Genomic DNA, 7,923 nt, shown 5'->3' on the forward strand with positions numbered 1-7,923 from the left:
ATTTTGACAAATCGAGGACTTTCAAAATCTCTGTCAAATAGTTGCATGATATTATACAAATCGAGCAGTTTTTGAATAGTTGAATAATGTGATATAAAGAGGTATTGATATATATTTTGAATGTAAAATTAATTTTTAATATAATATAAAAATAAAAAAATACGTATTTGATTTGATATTAGAGAAAAAAAATTTGGATGAATAATAATTTAAGTTTAATCTCATAACCCAACACACCATATATATATATATATATATATAAATTTTTTTTTTCTTATTTTCAATACTTTTTTTTTCTTCTTCATCTTCTTACTTGTGTAATTTAAAATAATTTTCTTTTTTTTTTCTTAATCTAAAATATAATTTTATATGCTTAGTTTTATAAAATATTAAAAAAATATTCCATATATATTTATAAGAATTTATATGTACGATATATTTATTTTTTTCATGAATATAATATTAATAATTATTTGATTTTTATACTCTCTCCGTATAAGAAGGATACAATTTTCCAAAACAAAGATATCATTTACTAATTTAGTAATTGTACTATCTACTTAACATAATTAATACCTTTACAATTTTCAATATAGTACACAAATATCATTACTTTTATATCACACAGTCTAATAAGGATATTTTTGTCTTTTTCACTATAAACCAATATAATACTAATATTTAAAAATTTACATGCAAAACGTAAACGTTACTCTTTTCCGGGATGGAGGTAGTATATTTTTTTCTATTTTAAAAACTATTTTCATCCACCTAATAAGTTGACATTTATTTTTTGTATGTTAATATTTATATATTAATTATTATATAAAAAAGTAGTACAAATCAAGAGAAAAAATATATATATTGTATATTGTAATACAAATATAATGACGTTTGCATAATAAATTATACAAATATAAAAATATTTTTAATATTAAATACAATAACATAAAAAATAAATATAAATTTATTTGAAGTTTTATTTTATTTTTTAATTTTGGAAACCATGTTCAAATTTTTGAGCTTTTTTTTATTTGAAAGAATATTTGGAAAAATTCGTACCAAAAATTACGATAAATTTTAACATATAAAAAATTTATTTTTATTGCATTCTTATTGTGTATGTATTTTTTAATTATTTATTTTGTTATTTTTATTTTCTATAAATTATATATTTTTTGATTTTATTGTATAAGTTATTTTTCAAATTGATTTGATTGGAACAATAAATTATATATATATAAAAAATTATAAATATTATTTATAAAAAATATTAAATTAGTATATAATTTAATATAAAATAACTCGTGTATAGCACGGGTTACACGCTAGTATTAATATATATGTAAAGGATATATGACCATTATTATTATTTTTTTAAAAAAAAAATGAATTTTTTCCGATTAGTTTATAATTCTTTATATGTACGATATATTTATATTTGTATTTATATTTTTAAAAATAATATGAGATAAAATATAATTTTGTAAATAATTTTTAGTTAAAAATTGTTCATAACTCCCTTGTGATTTTGAAATTCAACATAAAATCTCCTTATATTTGAAAAATTGCATAACACGCCCTTATACTTTAGAAATTATTGCATGAAACTCCACCACCATGAAGCTTTCCTTATGTGATGAGAAGATGATTTTCTATATATATGTTTTGCATGGCAATGAGGTTTCATGCGATATTTTTGAAAGTATAAGTGGGCGTCATACAATTTTTTAAAGTAAAATGAAGATTTGCGCTGAGTTTCGATACCACAAAGGGATTTCATGCAATATTTTATAAAGTATAAGAAAGTCCATGCAATTTTTAAAGTAGATGAAAATTTACGCAGAATTTCGAAATCACAAAGGAGTTATGGATAATTTTTGTCTATTTTTTTATTATACATTTATAAAAATTATTAAAAAAAGAAAAATAAAAACCAAATAATTATTAATATTACATTCATTAAAAAACACACAATTTTTTGAAAATCAAAAAAATTATAAAATCTACATTAAAATTATGAATATCATCCAAATGAACACAATAGATAAATAAAAATAATAAAATAAAATAAAAAAATGTGTCGTACATATAAAGGGTTTGTTAACCCATAAATTTCTTTTCAATACAATTCTCAACATATATTTTATCGTTTTATCAAATTCAATATAAAATATTATTTTTTATATTACGACCAGATTTTTTATCTCAAAAAAAAATTAAAATCACTAAAAAAACAAAATCAAAATTGTTATAACAATTTTTTAATATTTTATAAAACTAGTAATAAAATATCCAATAAATATAAAATTATATTTTAAATTAAAAATAAAATAAAATAAAGAGAAAAAAAAAAGAAAAGAAAGTAAATCTTAAAATACACTAGATAGAAGATAAGGAACACAATAAAAATTGTATTAAAAAATAATAAAAAAATTAATTAATATATATAATTAAAAAAAAGTTCTAAAAACTCAAATTCAAAGAATTTTGAGAACTCCTTAGAATATTTTTAAATATTATTAAATAATTTATTACAAAAAAAATATTGTGAAATCTCCTTAAATTTATAATCAAAGAGTTTTGAGAACTCTTCAATTTGTCAAAATTAATTAGTTTTCGGAATTACTTTAAATTTTACTTTTTTAAAAAAGTTTTTGACTTAGGACATTTATTTAAAAAACCCGATATCTGGGCAGCGGCCGGTGGCGCGGTAGCTAGAGTCGCAGGGGAGGCGGAAGAGTGGTGGCTGCACGGAGGAGGAAGAAGGTGGGTGACGCCGGCGCAGTGGCGCTCGTTGTCGACGGTGGAAGCACACGGACTGGAGCAATGGGTGGAGGTGGCACGGCGGCGGCTGTTGTCGCGGCGTCGAATCGGTGAGTTGAGGCGCGGCGGTCGAACGCTGGGTGAAGGAAGAAGAAGAAAGGAAAATGTTGATCCGGTTCCGGGCTCAGGTGCGGACAGTTGACACGGGTGGTCGGAAGCTGTCGTCGGCTGGGCTTTGTAGGTGAGGTTGGAGGCGGTCCGGTTCGGTCGGAAAGAGATAAGGAAAGAAGAGAAAGACAAGGGAGAGAGACGGGTTTTGGATTTTGGAAATTCAATTTAATTTAGGGTTTAAAATTAAAATTTGGTTTAACGAAGGAATGAGACAATGTGATAGTAGGTGTTTAGTCATAACCATGAGTAAAGACTACCTTTCATTTTGGGAAATTTGATGGGTTAAGGGAAATTAGGGATTGGAATGCAGTTTGAGAAGTGTCAATAAGTCTTGGCAATGTCTAAATGATATTCCCTCCGTCTCAAATATCGTGCAACATTTATGTTTGACACAAGAATTTAGGTAGGAAGTATTAAGTATGGTAATTTGAGATAATTTGGATATTAAGTTATGTGATTTGAGAGAGAAATTATTATTTATTTTTTTATTTGAGTGATGTGATGAGATAAAAGTGAAGTGTATATTAATATATGTATATAAATATTATTTAATTATTTTTAAATTTGAAAATATTGCAATGAGTTTGAGACAAACAAAAAAAGAAATATTGCAAGGTGTTTGGAATTAAGGGAATACTTCTTAATATGGAATTTTATTTATTCATTTATTTATTTTTGACAAAATTCTCCAAATAGTTTCCTACAAAAACAAAAATAATCCAAAATAAATATAGGTGATGGTTAAAAATTAAACAAAATAAAAGAAATAAAGTTAAAAAAACTTTCTCTCAAAAAACATCTTTGGCTAGACACAGTTCCATGTTACTCATTGGGTGACACTACATCAGACATTTTACCTATTTCAGTTTTCGTCTTTTACTTCCATGTTTAAAACAATGATTACTAAAAAAAAAAATATGTCAGATTTATATCACCATTTAAGTGAATAGGTGATAACTAAAATTTTGTTGAAATTTGTACATTTTTATAGGGAATTTATATTCGGAAATCAATGAATAAAGAGTTATAGAAAGCGGTATAGTAAAAGATTGTGGTTGTAGACCCTGAGTAGTTATCACAATTATTTATACTATTTTAACTGGTGAGTTTCCAGGTCGAACACAGAGATTTTAACTCATGAATTTTGAATCACGTGTAGATCTTGAGAAAGCGGCGCAAAATGCAACAAAGGACCCGCTCTACAATGGATCCAGATTTCTACTCTATAGAAAGCGGTAAACGAAAGCGGTAAAGTGCCAGCGGTAACCGAGTGAACGGGACATGAGCGGATGGCGATAACCGAGTGAACAGGACGTGAGCGGATGACACAATATGTATATATATATATATGTGTGAGCGGTGGAGAATGAGGGAGAGGTGTTGTGTCTGGCTTGTGTGTTACTTAATGGCTAGATTTTCCTGAATGTAATGAGCGAGCGGTGTAAGTGTGTTAACGGAGGTATATATATAATACGGAAGTGGTGGAAGAAGATAATGTAAATATATAAAATGAATTATAAAGAATTCTTAACACTGGAATTTGACCTTAAGGGATTTACAACAAGACTTCAATGACACCCAAACTTGAAATATTATAAGAAATAAACCCTACTGTCACTAGGAGTTTTTGTGACCTAATAGACCACCGTCTATGCCCCGTAAATTATCTCAACTTCTACCTCATTAGTAGCTTTACCCTTTTGTTACCTCTTTTTAATCAAAATTGAATTCAAAACAGTAGTTAAACAGGTCGACAAGGCTCCCGCGTACTTAAATACATTGAACTACCTTGAAAACGCTTTTGGCAAAAGACATGGCTTAAATAATCAATTCTTCTCATGCTCTAAACCAGTTAAATGAAATTCTTTAAATTCAAAGTTTATATAAGTTTGATGAGAATGTGAAAGAAATATAGATGAAGAACTGAATGAAATTCATTATTTACTAATAAAGCTGGAAATGTTAGAACTACAAAGCTGTAATTGAAAGCAGTAAGCTACTCTAAATAAGCAGTAAAGTCTTGGCCAAGGGAGGAGGGAAATCCTTACTCCCTTGGCCATTCTTGTGGAGAACTCCCTTACAGGGTTGGAGCTCTCGAAAAAGGAAGACATCTAGAATGCGCAGGAATTAAATCGCTAATATACTCCAATCGAAGTATATTTACATAGAGATATATGGCCCTATTTATAGTAGGTGAAAAGCAACGGTTACAAGCAGTTACAAGGTTGTTCCAACCGCTAGGCAGTTAGGCGGTTGATGGCAGTTATTCTGTTGAAGCAGTTGCTAGTCATAACTCCTAGGGTGTCCGCTTCTCTTGCATAAGATAGTAAGGGCTCAGATCTTCCTAACTTGCCGGAGGGCTGGAGGGCATCAGCGCAGCTAGAATTGCTTGTGCTGGCTGGAAATGGAATGGTTATACCGCTGCAGTTGGAATACTTAGTCAATATCTGCTATCATTCTGCAGCGGTGGGCGTCTGGGCCATCGCTTGCAAGCGGGAGAGACTGTCACTTGCGAGCAGTGGAAGCTACCGCTTGTCTCTCTTGCCTTAGTCTTTTCTAGGTGATGCAATGGCCGCTTGCGAGCGTAGGTGGCTATCGCTTGTGGCTTCTGCTTTAGCTTTTTTGGCACCAGAATACCGCTTAAAAAGTGCAAAAATCGTTAATAATCTCAACAACGAACTCTGGATCATTCCAAGCGATATAGATCAATAATGTATGCCATTAACATGTTATTATGATGGTTTTTATACAGAAATTCAAGTAATACACAGTTTTGTCAAGCTAAGAATATGCTCATATTTGGAGTCATCAATAGGCTCCAACTGATTTGGATGAGGCTTCGATTTTATATCTGGAATATATTTATCTTTCAATCTGATGATTTCCTCCATATATTTATCAATAACACTCACGCTGCACAATTCATTAGATTTCCTCCATATATTTAATAGAATCTGAAATTTTAATTTACACTTTCTTAGCGTCAAATTCCATAAAAAGTATACCATATTGACATTAATTTTAGTTTATGTGGTGCATATAAATGGTCTACCTAGTAAAATCAATGAATGATTTGAAGAGTTATCATCACGCATATCAACAGAGTCGGCCCTGAGCCCGGGCGAAAGGGGCGTCCACCCCTTTAAAATACTAATAGAAGAATGCGACTTGTTGGTTAAGTGTTACACGTACTACTCATGTAATTTCAAATTTTGAAAGTTTATTTTATGCATTAGACAAAGTTAATATTAATACTATTATTGATATTTTGCATATAAAGATATTAGAAAAAAAAAATTATTCAATTATTTATATTTTATTATAGATAAAAAAATATATATTATTTATAAATATTTAGGGACACATAATTTTTTTTAAAAAATTGTTTAGACAAAATTAATATTAATAATATTATAGATCTAAAAATGCTAGAAAAAGTTATTTTATTTAATTATTTATATTCTATTATAGGTTAAAAAAAAGGAGTATATCATTTATATATATTTAAGGGTATTTTATTTTTATTTTTATTTTTTTGCATTAAAAAGAATATAAGTATTAGACAAAATTATTATTATTATTATTAGGCAAAATTGTCAATAATTCTCTTGTTGTTTCGAAACTCAGCGTAAATTCTCTCTATAATTTAAAAATTGCATGACGTCCTCTTATACTTTTAAAAACGTTGCATGAAACTCGTTTTTACATTTTTTAGATGATGAGAAGATGATTTTTCATCTATATTTTTTTGCATTGCGTAGGTTTCATATAACGTTTGTTAAAGTATAAAGGTACGCCACATAATTTTTTAAATATATGAAATGTTTATGCATAGTTTCAAAGCTACATGGAAATTATGGGCAATTTTGCTTTATTATTATTATTGATATTTTTTGCATAAAAATACTAGAAATTTTTTTTTATTATTTATATTTTATTATAGGTAAAATAATAATTTATATATGTGTATATATATATACTTAAGGGCCCTGACTTTTATTTCGCCCCTGACCCTTTGAAAGTCAGGACCGGCCTACATATCAACCACATAAAAATCAACCGGAAAAGTCCTATCGGCTAATTGTATAATAACTCTAATTTCTTTTAAAGGATCAATATTCAAAGATTTATAAATAGACATAGGCATCACATTAATTGGAGCTCCTAAATCAAACATTGCTAGCTTAATCTTAACTCACCTATTTTACAAGGAACCAAAAACATACCTAGATCACCACATTTATGAGAAAGCTTATGTTGCAAAATGGCAGATTCGCTCTTTCTAGCAATTATGCATTCGTCTCCTTGTAGTCTTTTCTTGTTTCTGCACAAATCCTTTAGAAATTTTGCATACTTCGGCATTTATTTGATCGTATCCAGTAGGGGTATGTTCAATTCCATATTCCAAAACATCTTCATCATCTCTTTGATTTTGTCACTCTTCTTTGGTTTTGACAACCTGCAAGGAAACGGTGCAACGTTAGTTTTAGGATGACTAGGTGTTTCAGAAGTTACCTTATCCGATTTTTCATTAGTGGCTTTCTCTTTATCAATGTCATCCTCATTCTTGTCTTTTGGAACTTCAACTTTTGATACTTCTAAATCTTTGCCATTTTATATAACAATCGAGTTCACATTCTTCGGATTGGCGTCGGGTTATGAGGGCAATCCGTCTTTTTTTCTTAACTTCATCTCACACATTTTCGCTATTTGACTTACTTGTTCTACCAAACTCCTTATACTATTTCGAGTTTCCTGTTGAAATTGCAACATGTTAGACGCCATAGTTTTCATCATTTCTTCTAAATGGTAACTCTGAACTATTTGAGAGGGTTGTGGAGAGTGGTTAGGTGCTTGGAATCCTCTCGATAATCTCCAATGTTGGCTTGTTGATTTTCATACTTTAAGTTCGGGTGATCTTCCATCCTGGATTATAAGTGTTCGAGTAGGGGTTGTATGCTCTCGGAATAAATTATGCAACATTGA

The sequence above is a fragment of the Andrographis paniculata genome, unplaced genomic scaffold (genome assembly GCF_009805555.1).
Source record: "Andrographis paniculata isolate CXL003 unplaced genomic scaffold, ASM980555v1 Contig86END, whole genome shotgun sequence".
In the NCBI taxonomy this organism is placed as follows: Eukaryota; Viridiplantae; Streptophyta; class Magnoliopsida; order Lamiales; family Acanthaceae; genus Andrographis; species Andrographis paniculata.